The 19,900-nt window shown below is 44.5% G+C and overlaps 1 long non-coding RNA gene across 3 annotated transcripts in view; it reads left to right on the top strand.

Moving 5' to 3' along the window:
* Positions 1-19,900, top strand: part of LOC103228631 (uncharacterized) — a 125,285-nt gene that overhangs the window by 93,749 nt on the left and 11,636 nt on the right. For all 3 annotated transcript variants that reach the window (XR_012090656.1, XR_012090655.1, XR_012090654.1), the window contains exon 3: positions 11,605-11,675. This is a non-coding gene — a long non-coding RNA (uncharacterized lncRNA). The remainder of the gene's footprint in view (positions 1-11,604; positions 11,676-19,900) is intronic.

The following is a 19,900-nucleotide window of genomic DNA, read 5'->3' as shown; positions in this document are numbered from 1 at the left end:
CAATAACCTATTGTCGTTTTACCAGTGCACTTTGAAGAGAGAGAGTGAGTCTGTGTGGGTAGTGTATAAGTTCTGTTATCTGCTTTGGAATCTAGTTCTATTTATCCTCAACTGTCTCTATTGTGCAAATAATTTCCTTGAATATCTGATGATTCTTGTTTGTCCATTCATATTTCAAATACAGAAATGTGTGAACTGGTGTTGGTAATTGTCTTGTGTTTCCTCACTGTCATGAGCCTTGGTTTCCACTGCAGATCTCACCTCTGGAGGGAAGGGATGACTAAGAGCCACATGTCAGTAGCTGGTTTCCCTTTGGGGTGCCTGAGAAGTGAGCAGCCCACTGCTGGGACCCTCATGGGGTGCTATAGGGAAGCTTCATCCTGTGGAGCAGGTTCCCAGAGCTCACTTCTGAACAGAGTTGGTTTCTCTTTTCCTCGCCTTTTCCTTGACGCTGTCTACTGAAGTACCTTGTGCCTTCTGACTGATGTTCTAGACTCGGTATCCCAGAGAACAGTCCCTACACATTCTAAACCAATTCCCAGCCTTAAGGGCTATACTCATGGGTCAAGCTGGGTGAAGCTTGGTCACAGACACTGCCTCCAGTCTTCCACACAGTTGGGGAAGGGGCAGGAAGGATTGGTCCCTGTGTGTAGACTATGTTTTAACTTAGTCTGCTCTTCCTCCACATTTGGAGTTTTGTCAGCCTACCATTGTGAAGATTCCCTTACCTCTGCTGAGCCTACCGCTGAGCCTGTGCAGGGTAGCCGTTCACTATTGTAACTTTCCCATCAACCTGCCCCACCCGCTTTCTGTCTTCTAGAAGTTCATCAATGTACCTGGGGTGCTAATAGGGCCCACCTTTCAATGCTATTAAGGATTTATTTTATTTCTTGGTGAAGGGAAGAAAACATTTATGCCTGGTCTGCCATCTTGAACCAAAAGTCTAGAAGGGGGTTTAGGATGTTACAAACATAGCTTTTTGAGTGAAAAAACAAATCACTAAAATTTTTTTTCTATAAATAATTCTAAAAGAGACATCTCTTTTCCTTTAAATGTTAGTCAAATAAATAAAATATAGGAATGTAGTGGTGTTTGTCTGAGATTAGAATGAAGTAGTGAGCACTACTGTCCCTACAGAGGCTGAACGTTGGGGCTGAGCTTGTATTGGCAGCATTGGTCATATACACTGTCTGCCTCTATTAAAATGTAACTACTATTAGCAAATGAAATTAAATACTTCAGTTGCCTAGTAACTAATCCAATCTGAGAAAGAAGCAAAAATAGAATACATAAATTTAGAACTTTTAGGCCACGTGCCAAGCAAAATATTCTTGCTGTATCCTTTTGATCATCTGCGATTTGAATGGAAGAAAGAATATTTTGGTGTCAAGGCAACATTTGTGTTGACATTTCTTGGAAAAGTGAATACCCCTTGATAACTGAACATATATGAGAAATCATCCAGCTTCCCAGGGACCTCTGGCCACACTATCCCTCAAAATCACCAAATGGAAGAAGCTCTGACTATTAGCAATTTATTTTTCTGACTTAATTAGCCAAAGGGCATTATGTGATTTCAGCCACATTGTACTGTTAGAAGAAAAGTATAAACCATCTGCTTTACTCATTTTCATGAAAATAAAAATATCAAGCAGCTTTTCAACAAGACACAAAGAAATTAAGAAACAATTTAATGTTTTGTGTACATGAAGTAATTACTAGGGGGTCATATATTAGAGTTCAAAGAAATACCATGATATTGACATTAAATGTGACGTCAGTTACTTCAAATATTACTTTTTTCTGTCTCCATTAAAAACTGAAAAAAACATGTATTTACAGATCATGACATATTTCAAAATAGTAAGTAAAAAAGAAAATGAAAAAATTATTCCCCTCCAAACAAAAAGAATATAAAACTTAAAGAAAACTTGTAAGACTAATACAATGAATTTCATATACTCTGGACCCAGATTGATTACTTTAAAAGTTCTCTCCCTGTCTCCCTTTCTCTTTCTCTCTCTCTCTCACGCACGTGTGCGTGTGCATATATGCACATTCTCCCCTAAACCATTTGGGAATTAGTTTGTCTTTAAATATTTCATTATGTATTTCCTGAGAACATAACCAAGCACAATTATGCAATTCAGGAAATTTAACATTGATAAAATATTGTATCGGTACAATTGTGTTAGTATTGTATTGATACATATCACTATCCATATTCACATTTTGCCCCTTGTCCTAATAATGTCCTTTACAGACACTTCTTTTTCCCTTGATCCAGGATTCAGTCCAGTAGTGTGCATCGCATTTGGTTATGTTTCTTTGATCTTCAGTAATGTGAAACAGTCCCTTAGCCTTTCTTGTCTTTCACGACATTGACATTTTTTAAGAAAACCAAGAACGTCTCTTACTTTGGGTTTTTGTGATACTTCTTCATGATTAGATAGAAGACACATTTTCAGTCATTAATCGCAATCTTCTTTTGAATAATCTAAGTCCTTAAGAGGACCATCAGGTAGAAGGTGGTTAGCAAACATCAGAGCCTGTCAGTCCAAAGCGTAGCTGGGTCACATGTGGCTCTTGGCTGGGGGTGGCTGGCAACCTTGCCAGCCCAGGCTCATGTGCCGAGGGCTGTGGCCCCAGCTCTCTGGTGTATCACCACTTGGCACACAGCACACAGTAGGCACTTCCTAACAAAGTGTGCAGGGACTCATTCCAAAATAGGAAAGCAATCATTTGAGCATGAAACCTATTTTTTCCACTCTCTTTTAGAAATATAAAAGCTCATAAAAGAAGAGGCCACAAACATTAGCAAAAGTATTCGGGCTATCTAAATGGTCTTCTAATAGTTAGCAAGTTAAGTTTTATACATATGTGTGTGTGTGTGTGTGTGTGTGTGTATATATATATATATATATAAGTTCTAGGGTGCATGTGTACAACATGCAGGTTTGATACATAGGTATACATGTGCCATGTTGGTTTGCTGCACCCATCAACTCGTTATTTACATTAGGTATTTCTCCTAATGCTATCCCTCCCCCAGGCCCTGGTGTGTGATGTTTCCCACCCTGTGTCCAAGTGATCTCATTGTTCAGTTCCCACCTATGAGTGAGAACATGTGGTGTTTGGTTTTCTGTCCTTGTGATAGTTTGCTGAGAATGATGGTTTCCAGCTTCATCCATGTCCCTGCAAAGGACATTAACTCATCCTTTTTTATGGCTGCATAGTATTCCATGGTGCATATGTGCCACATTTTCTTAATCCAGTCTACCATTGATGGACATTTGGGTTGGTTCCAAGTCTTAGCTATTGTGAAAATTTTTTAAACTGATACCAACTTTAACTGTTTAAAGAAAGGTTGGCTGATAAATTGAAGGGTGAGAATTATGAGTAAACCACTCGCAATGGAAATGAGTTCATAAAGTAGGCTTAAAAGGGAAGTTCACATTCAGACCAGTGAGCTAAATGTATATAACCTGACCTTATTAAAGTCAGGTTTTGCCCCCACACCCATGTTTTCAATGATGGATTAGGTTAGGGAAGGTTTTTGTGGGAACTGTGTGTGTATGTAAGAGCTTATGTTTACATGTGGTTGGATTTGGAAGAGGAAATATTCAAAGACCTGTTTCTTGTTCTCAGGACGTAAGAGTTTCATATCTAAGTGTCCCAGGGCCACAGGTTTTTCACTGGCATGGCCTATTATCACCCACATCCACAGGCATCTGCACATTATAAATTCTGGATAGTGTCAAACAGTTCTTCTTGGCCTCTGTGTGCAACCTCTTTGTTTAGTGTCCAACTTCATTCCTTTCTGCAGGTCTTCCCTTTTGTTCCTCCATTCTCATCTTTCTGCAGTTTTTGCCAATCTCAAAGATGCAGGCCGGAAACATTATAGCAGTCGCCCCAGGGCTGTGATGTCAAGTTCTTTGGACTTCTCACCATAATGCTTTGTGCATCCTTTTTATTTGCAACTCTTATTTTATTATGGCTTGAACCTAAGTCATCGTTCTGAGCTTAAGTTCTCACCTGCTCTCTTCAGCTTCCATGCCTTCTCAACTGCTTCCCCTCTCCTCTGCTTTGTGCAAAGACCAAGGGAAGAGTGAGCAGCTCTTTGGAACAAATATATTGCTTCTCAGTCTTTTATTTATTCAAAAAGCATTTATTGAGCATCTACTATGTGCCAGGCACTGTTCTTGGCATTAGACGTACAGATGAACAGGTCAGATGAGATCCCTACCCTCCACGGAGTTTATATTCCAGTGGGAATCATGTGATAGACTAGGATATAAATACAGGAAGTTCATAGTTCCCAATGGAGATAAGCATTATGGTGAAAATCAAATGGGTTAACATGGAAGATAGCAGGAAATGCTTAGGGCACAGACCCTGGCTTCCCAGTCTGTCTTCTCAGAGAGGAAGCCCTCTCTAACTATGGGTTTTGCTCTGGTACTCCTCTGCACAAGCTGCTTGTCTGTTCCCTCTTTTCCCTTGGGCTGGATCCAGGGTAAGTATTAGGGGAGATGCCAGCTAGACCCCAGGAGCTCTTTAGGAAATGCTAAGTTACTTGGAGACAAGACAAGGTGTGTACCTCTCACAGGCATAACCTGGGGGTCAAGGAACTGAATGATCCCGTTCGATAATCTGAGAACTTACTTACTAAAGAAAAAGACTTCTAGTTCATTCAGGGGGAAGCAAATAGAGCATGATTTGTTTAACCTAATCTTTATGTGGAAAAAAATCAGAACTATGGTACAACAAATTTAGATTAGATAACATCTTGCTTATACTTTCTAAACATGATGTGACTATACTGTACTGTGTAGTTAACTCAATGATTTCTGTAACTCTTAGTAATTACCATTTCAGTTACATCTGCCCCTAAAATCGGGCCATATGCAAGTCTCTCATATATTATTTATCTTTCAAAATGAAAAGGTAACAGACTGAAATTATAACCTTAAACAGTGTAGGTTGTAGGCATTATTTTTCCCACATCTTTTCAAAAGGTCACATCTTTGGGCTAAGGTTTGAATTTTGGAATGCATCTAGCTAGCTTGGGTTGGGCATGAGAGGAAGGAACAGCTGTATCTGTTCAGGGGTTAATTGGTAACAATTCTCTAAGCCATTGAAATGAATTCTTTTCCTCAGGCTGATGCCAGAGATAGTTGTATTATCAATTTAGCTGTGAGCAATTTTATATTGTATAGTACATAAAAGAACATACACATTGTCCAATAAAAGGCATGTACTGTCACCAAAACTTAACCTAAGGCACTCATTTGGGGAGTGAGAGAGCAAGGCAGTTCTCATGCCTTTGGTAGGACAGGACCACCGCATCCAGCCAGGTCAACCTCACTTACATGTGGTGCTTCTCCATAGTTTGAAAAGGGCTTCCTTAGTCCTGCCATAGCACAAAGCTCAGATTCTCTTTGACCTTCACCGTGTCCTGCAATCCATGGACTATGTGGGCAGCCCCAGGCCAGGAAAGCACTGGTTGGAGGGCTTTGATGCCCCCACCTTGCTTTTAGGGGAACACAGGGCACTGCTCTCCTTTCCTCTGCTATCTCCTGATTCCAGAACTCCTGTAAATGGCAGATACCCAATAGCAGAGCTGAAATGAACACCTTTTTTGCATTTTCAGCTGAGGTGGCCCATGAGGGACAACAGAGGCCTCCCTGGAGAGACTGGGGCCCACATAAGTCTCACCAAGGTCAACAAAGCATGGTCAGAAGGTCAAACTTCCTGCCTTCAGGGATTTGTAGCCCTTTAACCTCTGGAGGGAAAAGTTCAAAAAGGAGGTCCCTTGAGTGGCGCAGTGCACAGATTTTATCACAGTACAATACGACACATGGACCAGGATTTCTCTACCCTTCCCACACCTGAGCAGCACCAGTCTGCAACATTGTAAGGTTCCTAAGCAAAGAAAGCATAAAACTGGCAAAACCTGAGTGTCCCTGTTATTCCCTGGTGACCTTAATAGCCCTCCCACCTCTACGCCATGGGTCCGCCACCATTTTTCCTTCTTCTGAATCCTAAATGCGGCCAGCTATGGTCTAGAAAGTGTGGACCACTCACATGGTGCCTTACCCCAAGAGCAGCCTCCTAATCCAGAGACAGACCCAAATGAGGAGGAGAAAATAAACAATCTTCCATCTGCAAGAGCCTTTTTTTTTTTTTTAGCACAATGTGAAAGTAACCTCAAAGATAAAAGTAAAAACTTGAGATTCCAAAGAAAATGAACTGTAGTGGCAAGCATGATATATACACGATTGCACTCCATGACTGTCAAAATTCAGCAGGGAGAATCATTGTCCCTTGGTAATTATGCGCATCCATTAGCATGGCATCCATTCTTTGTCAGAAGCATTTGGTGACAGTCTCTCTCCAGAGAAGCACACAGCTCAGTGTGGCCTGCAGTTAGATGGCCAGGACGCACCTCCCCCAGGGAAATGCTGCTGATAACACCCTATTAAAGGCAGAGTTTGTTGGGTTTTGTTTTTTTAATCTCAGACGCCAGTGCAGAGGCACAAGATGTTTATTATAATTTTATAGACACCTCTAACAAAAGCTTCACTCAGGAAGGAAAATTAAATGTTAAGGTTTCAGGGATGGTGGGGGTGGGGTGGTAAGCTGCAGAAGGTTGGAAAAGAGAGGGGAAGTGTCATTTCCTTTCCTTTAGGAAAGAGAAAGACGGGGCAAGCCATAAACATAGCTTCAGTCCCAAGCTGGCAATTCTTACACTTAATATGTTTTGTCAGGCAAGTCTTCAATACAGATTAAAATGAAATGCCAAGTAATTTCCACCTCTCGGCTGCTCATGTCTGCGAACAATGGAGAGTGTTTTGATGAATGTCAGTTAATGGCACTTACGCTCTTGTAGATTTCATCCTCGCAGCAAGGCCTAAGAAATGGGGGGTGAGGGGGCTATCTGTGTGTGGAGGGGAGGGGTGGGGAAGATTGGTTCATAATTCACTTCTTACTAATTTGATTCATAATGATGGAAATTGAAAGTGAACCAAAAACAAAATCAGGATGCCCAGAGAAGATGACCCTTTGTTGATAATTAGGCTCAAAGCAGAAAACATGATTTCTACGAGCTGGGTCCACTAGGAGAAGGATTTCTTCGCGTTTGCATGTTTGCCAGGCAGCTTCTTCTCCAGTGGAAGGGGCCGGCTGCATTGCTGGGGTCTAAGTCTTTGGTTCAACTGGAAAGTTTGCAGCAAGTCTCTCAATAGTCACACTTTCCAGCCAGTTCCATCCTGACACAAACCCGACGCTGCAAAACCCACAAGCTGAGCCTTGTTATCTCATTTCCCCGCACATCACTGCCTTTGCAATTTTGCATTCTGAACTCCCAGTGTGGGGTAATTTTGAAGAGTAGGATAAAAACTGAAGCGCCAGCAGAATTCTATCACCCAGGGATTTAAATCCTCACCTTCCTCACAACTGGCATGTGCAATGTACTTATTTCTCTTATCCTGTTCTTAAGCTTGATTGGGAGGATTTGGTTTTCGCTTATTCTCTTACTGCCTGGAATAGGAGCTTTAACTGGAAATTGCTGACTAATTTTATGGTTGTGTAGGTAACAGGGAACACTTCTGTCTGGTAATCATTGTGAACAACATCTCTCTGTATTCAAAGTCTAGTGAGTTACATTGGTATTCCCTTCACAGTCGCAGTGACCAGCCCATTGACTCAGCTTTGGTGCTTACATGTTTCTTGTTGGTTTGCTTTTTGGAATCACTGCTTACCAAATTTTGTAGTATCAAACCCAGCCTTTTTAGATGTTGAATCAAATAAATTCTTGGGAGGTGTGGAAAAATTATCTTCCGGAAATGGAAGTCCCAAGAGCAAGGGGAATAAAACTAAGGTGTGTTGGGCTCCTCTGTTCTCCTATGTACCCCATGCTCATTCCCTCTCCCCCACCTCATCTGCAGAAAAACCCTCTGAAGGGGTTGCTGTCCCTAGCTCACCCAAAGGAAACTGAGCTCACTGGCTTGCTCAAGACCCTGCATGGCTAGGGATGCCAGAGCAAGGCAGACTGATGGGTCTGTCTGACTCAAAGTCCAGCTCTCTCACTGAAGCCTTATCTTTTGGAAAGCTTCCAACAGTAACTCAGGAATTGAGCTTACTTGCTTAAAAAAAAAGAAAAGAAAAGAAAAGAAAAAAAAGGTTGATAAAACAACCTTCTGGTTATACTTGTACACTGATGCTGAATCCTGTTTTAAATTTTTTTAACCTTGCACATTCCGGTCAGTGATTCGTCTCAAAGCATAAAACATGATTTCCGAGAACTGAGTCCACTTGGCAGAGGATCACTTTGCATTGAAGGAATCATACATTTTCTCATGTACGTTTCATAGGCCGTGTGAGTTTTCACCTTCCTGGATAACCAGGAATGTCCATTTTGCTGCCAGTTCCAGGCTTTTCAAAACTAAAGTTTTAAAGAGGTGCCTCTAAAACATGAATAAAATGGAATGGCATGAATCAGTCTCCCGTCTTCATCGGGGGCATTTGGAAAAGCAGTGGAGAGTAGGCAGCCTGCCTGCCTGTGAGGAAAGGAAGGGCCATACTCCCTGAAGACACCTGGGGACAGGAGGACTATGGCTCAAGCACAAGCCAAATGCCTGTGACTGACCCAGAAGCCCACAGCCACTCCCCGCCATCATGATCCAGAGGCACACTGTTGTCTCGGCATCTGGGGGATGAGCGCCAGCCTCCCGGGCTTGTCATCACTATCACTGGGAGAATGGTGGAGGCAGAGGGAAGCATGTGAGTGAGGCCGAGTCTCCATTTCCTCACCCATTAAGTGGGGGCAATGATGTCCACCTTTCAGGGTTGCTGCAAGGCTTGGGGAGGGGGTATGTGGAGCACTAGGCACGGTCAGGCTTGGTGAAAGATGGCTATTGCAACCGAGGGATTGCAGAAGATTCCAGCGAAGCCAGGTATCTCTAGCCCTCCTCAGCTGCCCTGAACTCAGTTACTGCTGCTTTTTTATAGTCTGTCTCTGATAACAATTCAAGTCTTCTTGCATTTGGAGGGAGTATAAAGGTGGGAGTTTAAGGTGCCAGTGAGGTGAATATTGAGTCTTCAGCCCCGTCCTGGAAAGACTAATTCAGAAAAGCAGCTTTGTCAGGCCAGAAAGCTGCAGGGTGTCTCCTCAGGTTCTTTCCTCTGGGACCTTCTCAGGATCAGAGGGATTCTTCAGTTTCTAAATCAAAGTAAAATCTCTGGCAAAACACCAAAATAGAGCAGAGTGTCTCTGTCAGCAAGTTTTGCTTCCTGAAGAACCATTTCCGCAGGCAGAAACACCAGCGGTCACTAGAGGAGCCGGAGGGTTGCAGCCCAGGAGCCCTGCCTCAGCCTAGACCCTCCACCAAGCGGGAGGCAGGGGATTGTCTGCTTCCCAGGGCAGGAGGGGCATCCCTACAAAAGGATTGCAAGATTTTGCTAATTTGTGTTGGTGAAAACCTGAAGAATGTGAATAGGAATGGATTATGAGGATGTTGGACCAAAGATGATCCTGAGAGATCCTGAATTGTATGTGTCAGCTGAGCAGCTGGAAGTGGCTCCAAGAGATAGTTTGGTTGGTTAGCTGAAAGTGAGACTCAATGGTTCTACGTTCCATGTGGTTTCCAAAACTTCCTTGGCATCATGTAAGAGGATGGAATCAAAGGCTTAGAAGGCTGGGATGTGGGAATCGATTTATCATGTGCGCCCTGCACACCCACATTCACACTCTGTCCCTGGAGCAGGCTCAGAGGATACTCCCTTCAGTAAGGCCTTGAGCAGCCTGTCACTGATGGAGCCCCATTGGCCTGGGAGATCACTGTGGTGGTTGAGCTCTGTAGGCTGGGCACATTGGTGGGGGTGCTGCCATTGAGATAGGCTCTCTGATTTCAGTGGAGATGGTATAGGATCACCATGTGTCAGAGACCAGAGATAGGCACTTAACTGCCAGGGACAGAGTGGGCACAGTTACCTAATGGGCATCAAAATGTTTTTCAATATTGCTCTCCAGGTCTTCTACCAGTGTGAGTTGTGTGATGTTTCCTCTCTCCATTGTTTTTCTTTGCTTTTACTACAACTACCTAAACACTGTATACCCTATCTTGGCTATGAATCAACTGATACCTCTATTTTGATCCTTTTAAATTTTTCTTCCACATCCTGGAGAAAACCTCTTCCAAGGACATAGTGGGTGCCACAAATACATTATCCTTTGACATAATGGACCCTGAGGCCAGGGGCGTAATTTAGAATGAATGTGCCAAGTGTGTGCCACTCTTTCAGGACAGAGCTGACGATGGGAACTCCCCACTTTGGTGTCTGGGCTTATTTCTGTGGTATTACAGACACCTGTTAGTGAGCTGCCAATTACTGTGACTGTTGATTGAGCCCAAGGATTATCTTTTATTCCCTCTACCAGCCAAGGAGAATGTCATCCCATTTTACAGATGGAGAAACTGTCATCTAATCATTAGGTGTGTGTTGCTGAGCTTTCTCCTTCTATCCCACATACCCAGAGTGTACCTGCAAGAGCCCCTTTCAGACCTCCTAGAGTGCAGTGTGCTCATCTTAACGCCCCTGCCAACTTAGTTTGAATCAATGTCATGGAGGAGCTGACTTGCTCATCTTCACTTTGCTGGTCTGGACCCATTATAGGAGTCAAGAAAATTAAAAGCATTAGTTTCAAAGGAAAGCTAAAGATGTTTGCTAAATATGTATGGCCCCTAGCAACCTGTGGTTTCATAAAGGTTAATTGGCTGCTTTAAGCTCCACTGCCTCAGTTTCCCCCATCTGCAAGATGGGGACAAAACCGTGACCTACTTCCCATCTTGTCACATCCCATTTTATTGCCTCTCAAGGACAAGGAGAACTGAAGTGAAACCATATCATCAGCTGAGAAGATGAGCTTTGCTAAAGATTTTCTCATTTCACTCCTTTCTCTTCAGCTTTACTTGAAAGTCCCCCTTCTCCTGCCTCCAGGTCTGTAGCTATTGCCTTAGCCCCCAGGAGTAGGAACAAAGGAATGACATCAGCTAAGCTGTGGGCTTGCTGCTTGTCTTAAAGAGTATCCCATCCTTTTTTCTTTCTTTCTAGTGATGTAGAATGGGAGGGAGAAGGGGGGAGGAAAGAATGGTGTCACAAACACACACAGTCTGAGAGCACCCAGCCCTAAAACAGGAAACTCTTCATCCTCTCACCACCTGTGCTTCGAAGATTCATAAAAGCATGCCACTAGAAGCATCGCATGAAATGAGCTAAGAGGCACTTGAGGGTGCATGATAATGTTAGCTGTGCCCTGCCACTTTGTTAAAGAATGTGCAAGTGCAGGGAGAAATCCAGCACTGAGTGCCCAGGCAGGCAGAACTCTTCACCTACCACACCCTCCCTCCCTCCCCTCAACCACCTACCCCCACCCACAGTTTTTTAGCCCAGGGTTAAGATGGCAGGTCCATTATATAGTGGACCATCTTTCATGGCCCCTATGAAGTTCAGATAAGTCCCAAGGTTGCTTTTGCTGAGTCTGAAAAGGCTTGCCTTGAAGTTAAGGTGACTAGAGGGTGACTGATTCCTGAAAATTTCTTGCAGAGTGAAGGATGAGTTTGGACTTCTCAATTTGTGTCCAGAACAAGGATGGAGAGGCTCAGCAGCACCAACAGGTCAGTAGGCAGGTTTTTTCTGTGCTATATGATCGGGTTCTGAGTTGCTACAGCCATGGCCTTTGGCCAGGCACGTGATAGCCTGCTTTTGAGGCTCAAGGGTATTGTTATTTCCATCTCAGCAATAAGAAAACAAGCCCAGAGTGAGCACTGGCCGGTGTTACAAGGCTGTAGAACACAGCAAAGTCAGGGGAGTGGTCAGCTCTGGGGCATGGAGACACAACTCATGTCCCTGCCTCTCTCCACCGTCCCTGGGATTCACTTCCCATGGGGAAGGGGTCCTTGCTCTTGTCTGTGCTTCAGACGCTGTCTCAGAATATGGTCTTTCAGTGTTAACATTAAAATAGTAATACCTAGTGTTATGGAAGTGTTTTACTTTGAGCAAAGTCTCAGGGATATTTGTCTACCCATTCCTCATTCAGTTATGTCAGTAAATAATTGCACAAATAATTTTTAAAAAAATATTACCAAGGAAGCTGCATGGACCCCTTGAATTCTGTCCCCTGCCTTGGTCTCTCCCACTTTCCTGTTCTTCCTGTCTGTGCATCTGAATAAGCCCCTTCCCCAGGCATGTGAGCACATCCATTTGCAGGAAAGCTACCCCCTACCCCCAGGACTGGAGGCTCTTTTGAGGTATGGTACAAAGAGCCAGAGTTCCAGAATTCACCAGCTCCAACTCACCTGTGTCTCCCTCAGGGGCGAACAGAGGTGGATCTTTGAGCTGTTCCAATAATGACATTCTGGAAGAGTCAGTGACAACCTCTGTGCCTTGGCCTAGAATCTGGGGAGAGGACTCCCCCATGAGGCAACTGCTCCCAGCCCCCAGAAGTTGGTTAAGAACTACAGGGTGATATGGATTTGTGAGTTGTCCTTCAATTTTGCTAGTGATTTCTCTAAATAATGGCCAGGAGATCTGACAGGTCTGGAGGTGAGACTGAAGTGAGTCATTGCCGGTGTCAGCAGGTGTGTGCCAGTGTCTCCCAGCTCAGGCTGCAGAGTGTAAGAGAGGGTGACTCATTCGTTCTCAGAAGCCTGTTCTTGGTTACCTTTCCCTGAGTATTTTATGGTGGTGTTGAGGTAACTCATTTTGTTCAGAAGCAGAACTTCCCCTTACTGCTACTCTATGAAACCATGTTTCATTAAAGGGTTTTCTTCCTCCAAAACTCTATTAGCTGCTGCATTTTTTAAAGAGAGAATTTCTTGGGAGAACTACTGGAGAGAAGAGAATACAAACATATTGTTTTAGTCCTGTTCTTGCTCTGCTATAAAGAACTACATGAGTCTGGGTAATTTATAAAGAAAAGAAGTTTAATTGGCTCACAGTCCCACAGTCTGTATGGGAAGCACGGCTGGGGAGGCCTCAGGAAACTACAATCATGGTGGAAGGGGAAGCAACTTATGAAATTTCACAGAGCTCCAAGACCAGGAATTGTGGGGAGGAAGCAGGACTTTCAAAAAGAAAAATTAGGTCTCTGCTGCTAACCAGAAATGCCCAGCCAGGCCTTTGAGGTCTCAATGCCAGTGAAGTTTTCAAACAAATATACTTTCCAGATATACATTTTGTCTGACAAGCAAGCATTTTGAGTTCTCGCAACAGAAATGCGAGAGCTGAGGCAAAACAGGCGGGCATGCAGGAGGAAGTGAGAACAGCTTACCTGCTCCTGTGGACAGAGCCCAAGGGCCCCCTTCAGAGCCCCCTCTGTCTGGGTGGGCAGTCTCAGGCTTGCCGGGATGGTTTACCCCCAGGGTCCTGGGCAGGCAGCAGGATAAGTGAGGTCAGTAACCCCATGAGTACTGACCACAAGGTCAGGGTGTTTGAGAGAAAATGGAGACAGGATTGTCTTGTTCACTTATTAATAGGCATTTGTCATATGCCAGGTAAGGAAATAATCCTCCCATTGTCAGTATATCTTTATCCTCGTGTTGTCTATGACTTTCGAGGCTTGTGGGGGAGGGAAATGCTTTGTCAGAAGAAATCCCTTTTCGGAGATAATGCAGATGCACCTCCTTTTACACAATGGGCATGACCCTTAAATGAAGTGTGTCTCACACATGATATTCGGGGCAGCAAGGAAACTTGCCTTTTCAAACGGTCCTCCTAGAGCTTTTGGGGATGTGACTCCTTAGGTGGATTTCATGTAAATTGAGTTTCTGTAAAGGTTTTTCTGCAATTTGCTTGGTTTCCAAAATAGCAACAAATACTATTCAGTAAAGGCAAGGAGCTGACAATCCTTAGTGCCTCAAGTCCTAGCCATCTCTGATGATCAATATTCATGGGATCTTCACTTCCTTGTTATTACTGCCTTCCCAGCTGCCCTCTACCAGCCTGGTAACTGAGATGACCACAATTTTAAAAAAAGAAAAAAATCCAGCCACCTTAAAGCATTTAAAATTCAAATAAGAATTAGAAAAGCAGAGTTCTGAGAACAAGGTCAAAAGAAGGTCTCTTTCAGTTGTATGAAAGTATCACAGTTAAATCCTTGTGAAGAGAGGAACCCAAGCACTTCCACCCCTCAGACAGGTTGAAAGTATGGAGTATAACTCTAGAACCACCCAAAAGATAGGATTTAGACAACTTCAATTTGGCAAAAAAAAAAAAAGAAAAAAGAAGAAGACGCAACTACCTAAGGCATGAAGTTCACACTCTGGAAAAGAAGAAATCATAAATTCCTTCCCTGATGCTAAGTCGCGTTCAGGCAAAAGCAAATTTTCTGACAGTGAATCAACCACTAAAAAAAGCTTCCTGCAGCACAGGGCACAGAGCAGACTTCGCAAACACTAGTGCTTATTATTCTGCTTCCAGCCTTTATTTGTCCCACCTCTCCCCTCTGAAAGCCACGCTCAAATACAGCAATCCATCCACAGAAGAGCTACGCCTTTCCAAGATTAATTACAAGCAGGGGCCACGTGTCTGGGCTGGATATGTGATTGATCCTGCAGGAGGAAATGCAATGGGAAGCTAATGAGAAGCTAATGCTGCCTTTTATCCAGTAAGCAAAGTTCAGAGATGTTTACATTCTGCTAGTTAAGCAAGACCTAAGATGAATGGACTGTCTTCTCAGCATGAATTCTCGCCAAGGCAACACATACGTATGTCTCAGAGGACATCACCTGGGCCACAGAGGCCAGAGGGTCAGAACTCCTAATTTTGCAAATAGCTTGATTCCATCATGTTTTAATTAGCAAACTGATTCTATTCAAGAGATTGGTGAATGAAAAGTAGATTAAGATCAGTGCAACAGAATTCAGATGTATAGGATTAGAATTGGGATGTATAGACCAGTGGGAGGTATGAAGACTAGATAGGGGTCCTTTCTGCTAATTCTGTAATTGGCAGGCAAGAGAGTACTCTTAGCACACTGGATGAAATGTGCTAAGATGCTGGAATTTCCTAATTTTTACAGAAAAGGAGTCTTGTTTTTGCCATATCCTCCCCCCAGGAGAAAAATTAAAACCTGAGTACGGGATTAATCAAAACAATTAAAGGAGGAGGAAAATATTGCATGTGGCATAGCTATACCTTGGAAAAAATTAATGACAAAGAGAGTTGGTAATTCAGGAGGTCCACCCTGGACTCTGATGCCCAGCAGCTGAAATGGCATCACACCAAAGATGTGGTGTGTGGCCTGGAAAGTCCCTGGTCTCTATGGCCACTTGGTAGCTATGACTTTGGGTAAGCTAATTGTCATTTCCAAGCTTCCATTTCCTTAAGTGGGAAATTGATAAAACAGTACTATCTCAATTAAAGAAGATAATGGGCCACGCATGGTGGTCCACGCCTGTAATTCCCGCACTTAGGGAGGCCAAGGTGAATGGATCACGAGGTCAGGAAATCGAGACTGTCCTGGCTAACACGGTGAAACCCTGTCTTTACTAAAAATACCAAAAATTAGCTGGATGTGGTGGTGGACGCCTATAGTCCCAGCTACTCAGGAGGCTAAGGCAAGAGAATGGCATGAACCCAGGATGCGGAGCTTGCAGTGAGCCAAGATCGCACCACTGCATTCCAGCCTGGGCAACACAGCGAGACTCCATCTCAAAAAAAAGAAGATAATGAATGTGAAGCATCCAGGCTGGTAAGAGGAACATAGTAAGTGCTCAACTAATGATAATAGTTTATTTGTTAGACGTTCCAGCAGCACCTGGGAACAGCAGGAGGGAAAAGGCAGTGTTCAGTGGCTGGGTTGGCAAGGGAAGCATACAGCTCTTTTGTGTAGCAAAACACTTTTAACACGGAGGGCAAAAATCCTGTCCTGACACCAAATAGGTTTAATGTCCTGCCCTCACAGTTACCATAATGATGCCTAGGCACTCACATCAGGATGCACATTGAGCTCTGTCCAAACATGGGGCTTTCAAATCTATACATGCACACCATCATTTAAAACTACTCATAAGTCTTAGCAAGGATTAGACTAGAGTAACACAAAAAGGACTGTATGGAGCTGAAGGCTATTTGGAGCAAGAAATCAGCCAGGCTGAACTGTGGTTTAACAGCAGTGAGCACCGCCTCATCCCTAGAGTCTGCGTTGGAAACCGGGCCCCATGCTGGCAGCTTTCCCTCCCCAGTCCCACATAACTTTCACAACATCTACACGAAAGCTATGGGGTGATGAGGAGACAGATGGATGGAGAATTGGAGAGGGAAGCCCAGGTGCTTTGCAGGGGCTCCATAGCCATAATGACTATTATTTATGGAGCACTTATAGTGTTCCCAGCGGCATGCCATGCACCTCACATGTACTTTATTTAATCCTCACAATAACCCTGCTGTGTAAAACCAAGTCTCGCCATTGCTAATGTGGGGATTGTAAGAGTCTCACAGGTCAAGTAACTTGCCCAAAGTCACATAGCAGCAGGCTAGGACTCAGGCCCTGGGGAACCTAATCACAGTCCCAGTGCTCATACCCCCAGAATGCTTCCTCACATCCACCAAAGGCTACCAGGGTAACACAGAGACCAGTGGGAGGCATGGAGACTAGATAGGGGTCCTCACAGCCAGATTTCTGTAATTCACAGGCAAGAGAGTGCAGTTCATATCTGAAGACCCTAAAAGATATGCCCATGTGGAATATGATGCACTCTGCATATGTACTACACAAATGGCAGTGAGTTTTGACAAATTCCTCAGTCTATGCTAATATCAGCTTACATGTACCCACTGCCTGCTATATGTGTACCAGCACTGTTCTGAGTGATTGACATGTATTAACACAGAATCCTTACACAGCAGTCCCGTGTGGCCGGTGCTATGGTTATGCCTGTTTTACAGATGAGCAAAATGAGGCCAGAGAGGTAAAGCAACATGCTTGGTGTCACAGAGGTAGAAGTGGTCCAGCTCCCAGGCTCTTACCCGCACGGGGACACGAACTAGAAGAGTCATACACTGTGGGGCCTGGAGATTCAGCTCCTCCCTGTGTCAGGTGAATACCTGACAAAGGCAACTGCAGGAAGGGAAGTGCCTCATCTAATAATTCATGTTAATGATTCCACTAAGCCTTAAAGAGGACAGCACCAAAGACAACAAGTGACAGGCATGCTTTCCATCCTCAAGCCCTTCTCGTCCTTTATGGTAACTGTGAGGGTGGAACGTGAAACCTATTTGGTGTCAGGACAGGACAGGATTTTCCAGCCATGGAAAAGAGATGTTTAGCTGATCTTCCTGTTTTAACCCTTTTCACTTAGCATATTTAGCTGACGCTGGGTGGGGCTGCCAGAAACACTTCGGAGGCATGCTGAGCGGCGCCGTGACATCCTTGTCCGAAAGACATGGCCACTGGCTGGCGTCCAGCACTGTGGTTGACTTTCAAACCATATAATTGAAATCATTTTTTTTTTAAAAGGAGGGGTAGGTGCCAGAGTAGGAGAAAGATCTTGGCAAAAACCTTATATGCGCTTTTTCCACCATTGGATTGACCAGACAGGGCCACAAAGCTGATACAACAGGATTAGCAGAACTGCATTGTTGGACATAGGCACAGCGTGACAGGTGCTACAGCAAAGGCATTTGGCAGGATTAACCTGCCAAGGATAAAGATGTAGCAGACAAGGGGCTGAATTAATCGACTGGCATGACCGAAGCAGGGAAATCTATTTGCATGCGATATTAACTGTGCTAATAAACTCCAGGCTGAGCTCGGCAGGCCAGGCAGCCTCTTTGAACTAGGGGTTTTATTTTTCACCTAGAAGGCTTCTGCCAAGGTAGGCTATGCTTTACAGGTTGCCTTTGGTTTTTTTGCCGTCATCTTAAAGTAGACGTGCTGTCTTAAATTCCTACAACAACATGTGTGCTTTACTGACCATGTAGAATGATTCTAATACCTCAGAATTTGGAAGCCAAAAGGTCCTCCATTTAGAGGGTGATTGTCTATGAAAAAGCAGTGAGGAAATATAGATAGAGCACACTCTGGAAAACATCTACTTGGGATAGGTTGTCTTGTCTGAGTTTTATATGCTGATTTCCTGAAAGTCAGGGTGGGTCTGGAGTGAGCAGGCAAGATGCCCAGGATGCAGAACCTCAGAAGCACCCATGGTCTAGCTCAGATGAGAGCAGGATCAGCACGGAGGGTGCCTCTCTCCTCTCGCCCTGGCCCCATCCTGGCAACAGCATAACATCCACCCATTCAAAACCATGAGTGGAGGCTGGGCGCGGTGGCTCAAGCCTGTAATCCCAGCACTTTGGGAGGCCGAGACGGGCAGATCACAAGGTCAGGAGATCGAGGCCATCCTGGCCAACACGGGGAAACCCCGTCTCTACTAAAAAATACAAAAAAACTAGCCGGGCGAGGTGGCGGGCGCCTGTAGTCCCAGCTACTCGGGAGGCTGAGGCAGGAGAATGGCGTAAACCCGGGAGGCGGAGCTTGCAGTGAGCTGAGATCCGGCCACTGCACTCCAACCTGGGCGACAGAGCGAGACTCCGTCTCAAAAAAAAAAAAAAAAAAAAAAAAAAACCATGAGTGGACTTGAATACGCTTCACACTGACACTAACTGCACTGCTGAGTGTTGGGAGGTGGTCCAGGAAGCGTTGTAAGAGACTGAGGAAGGGAGCCACTAAAGGTTATCCATCAGGTTACTGCTGCTGGCACATGCGGACCTCTGTGAGCTGGTGTAGAACACATCACAGGGTTATCCCACCCAGGGCGCCAGAGAGCCGGGTGTTTATCCACCAACTCCTGTCCGTCATTGGTTGATGCTCCTTGGAAATGTTAACTCCTTGGCCCCCAGCCGGCCACATGCAGCCTGAACACACTCCTGCTCCCATTCCTGACCCAAGGAAGCCCCTAAGCCAAGAGTCGCACCCTATATATATAGGAACGGAGGTGCTAGGCACAAACAGTGCTGGCCACATGGGCAAAATTTAATTTTCTTCAGAAGTCAAAGCCACATCAGACTCCCACTGAACTCAGGTCCATCAGGAACGTCAGTTTTTAACAGAGCCCTAGATTTAGAGCAGCAGTTCCCAAGTCTGGTTTATCAGAATCCTTGGGGTTGGGGGGTGAATTCCTGGACTTCACTCCCAAGCTGGCTGAACCAGGATCTTGGAGTTGGGGGTCCAACGCTGAATCACCCACTCCCCACCGTGCAGACTTCCTGAGCTGGCCAGAGTCAGTGGCTGATGGCAAACTCTGAATGGAATTCATGCTGATCCATGATGACCCTAGGAGGTGGTTGATGAGGAAACACATCCTGCATTTCTATTGCAGTTATCTTTTTCCAGAACAGGCGAAAAATGTTTTGTTGATTTGAGACCTCTGATGTTACAAAGCTTAGATAAATGTCATGTCCTTGGTATTGCCTGCACCAAGCAATCATTATGTGATGTTTAAAAAAAAAAAAAAAAATTAGCTGACCTGACCCTCCCAAGCTAGTGGTGAAGGAGGACTAATGTAAGCAGGCCAAATTGGAAAGTAATAAGAGATAAAGGCTTTGGTTAAAATTGGCACAGGATTATTGGAATATTAGATATCTTGCATTCTCTTAAAGTGCCCTTGGAGTAGCTGAGGTGCTTAAGGAGGCAATAGCAGGTAAAAAGCCCTGAGGTGGGAGGGTGCAGGGTGTGTTCCAGCTGAGCTTTAGTCCACATGCCACTCGGGATGTGGCATGTCACACACCCTGTCAAGTGACATCTTCTTTAGCTCAAAAGAGGCTCCATCCACAAGAAAGGCCTGATCTTTTTACACTGCAGAAGACACCATATGGTCTTGCTCTATGTTTCAAGATCTGA

This window comes from Chlorocebus sabaeus, chromosome 22 (assembly GCF_047675955.1).
Source record: "Chlorocebus sabaeus isolate Y175 chromosome 22, mChlSab1.0.hap1, whole genome shotgun sequence".
NCBI lineage: Eukaryota > Metazoa > Chordata > Mammalia > Primates > Cercopithecidae > Chlorocebus > Chlorocebus sabaeus.
The sequence above is the reverse complement of the archived record's forward strand: the minus strand, read 5'-3'. Positions and strand labels throughout refer to the sequence as shown.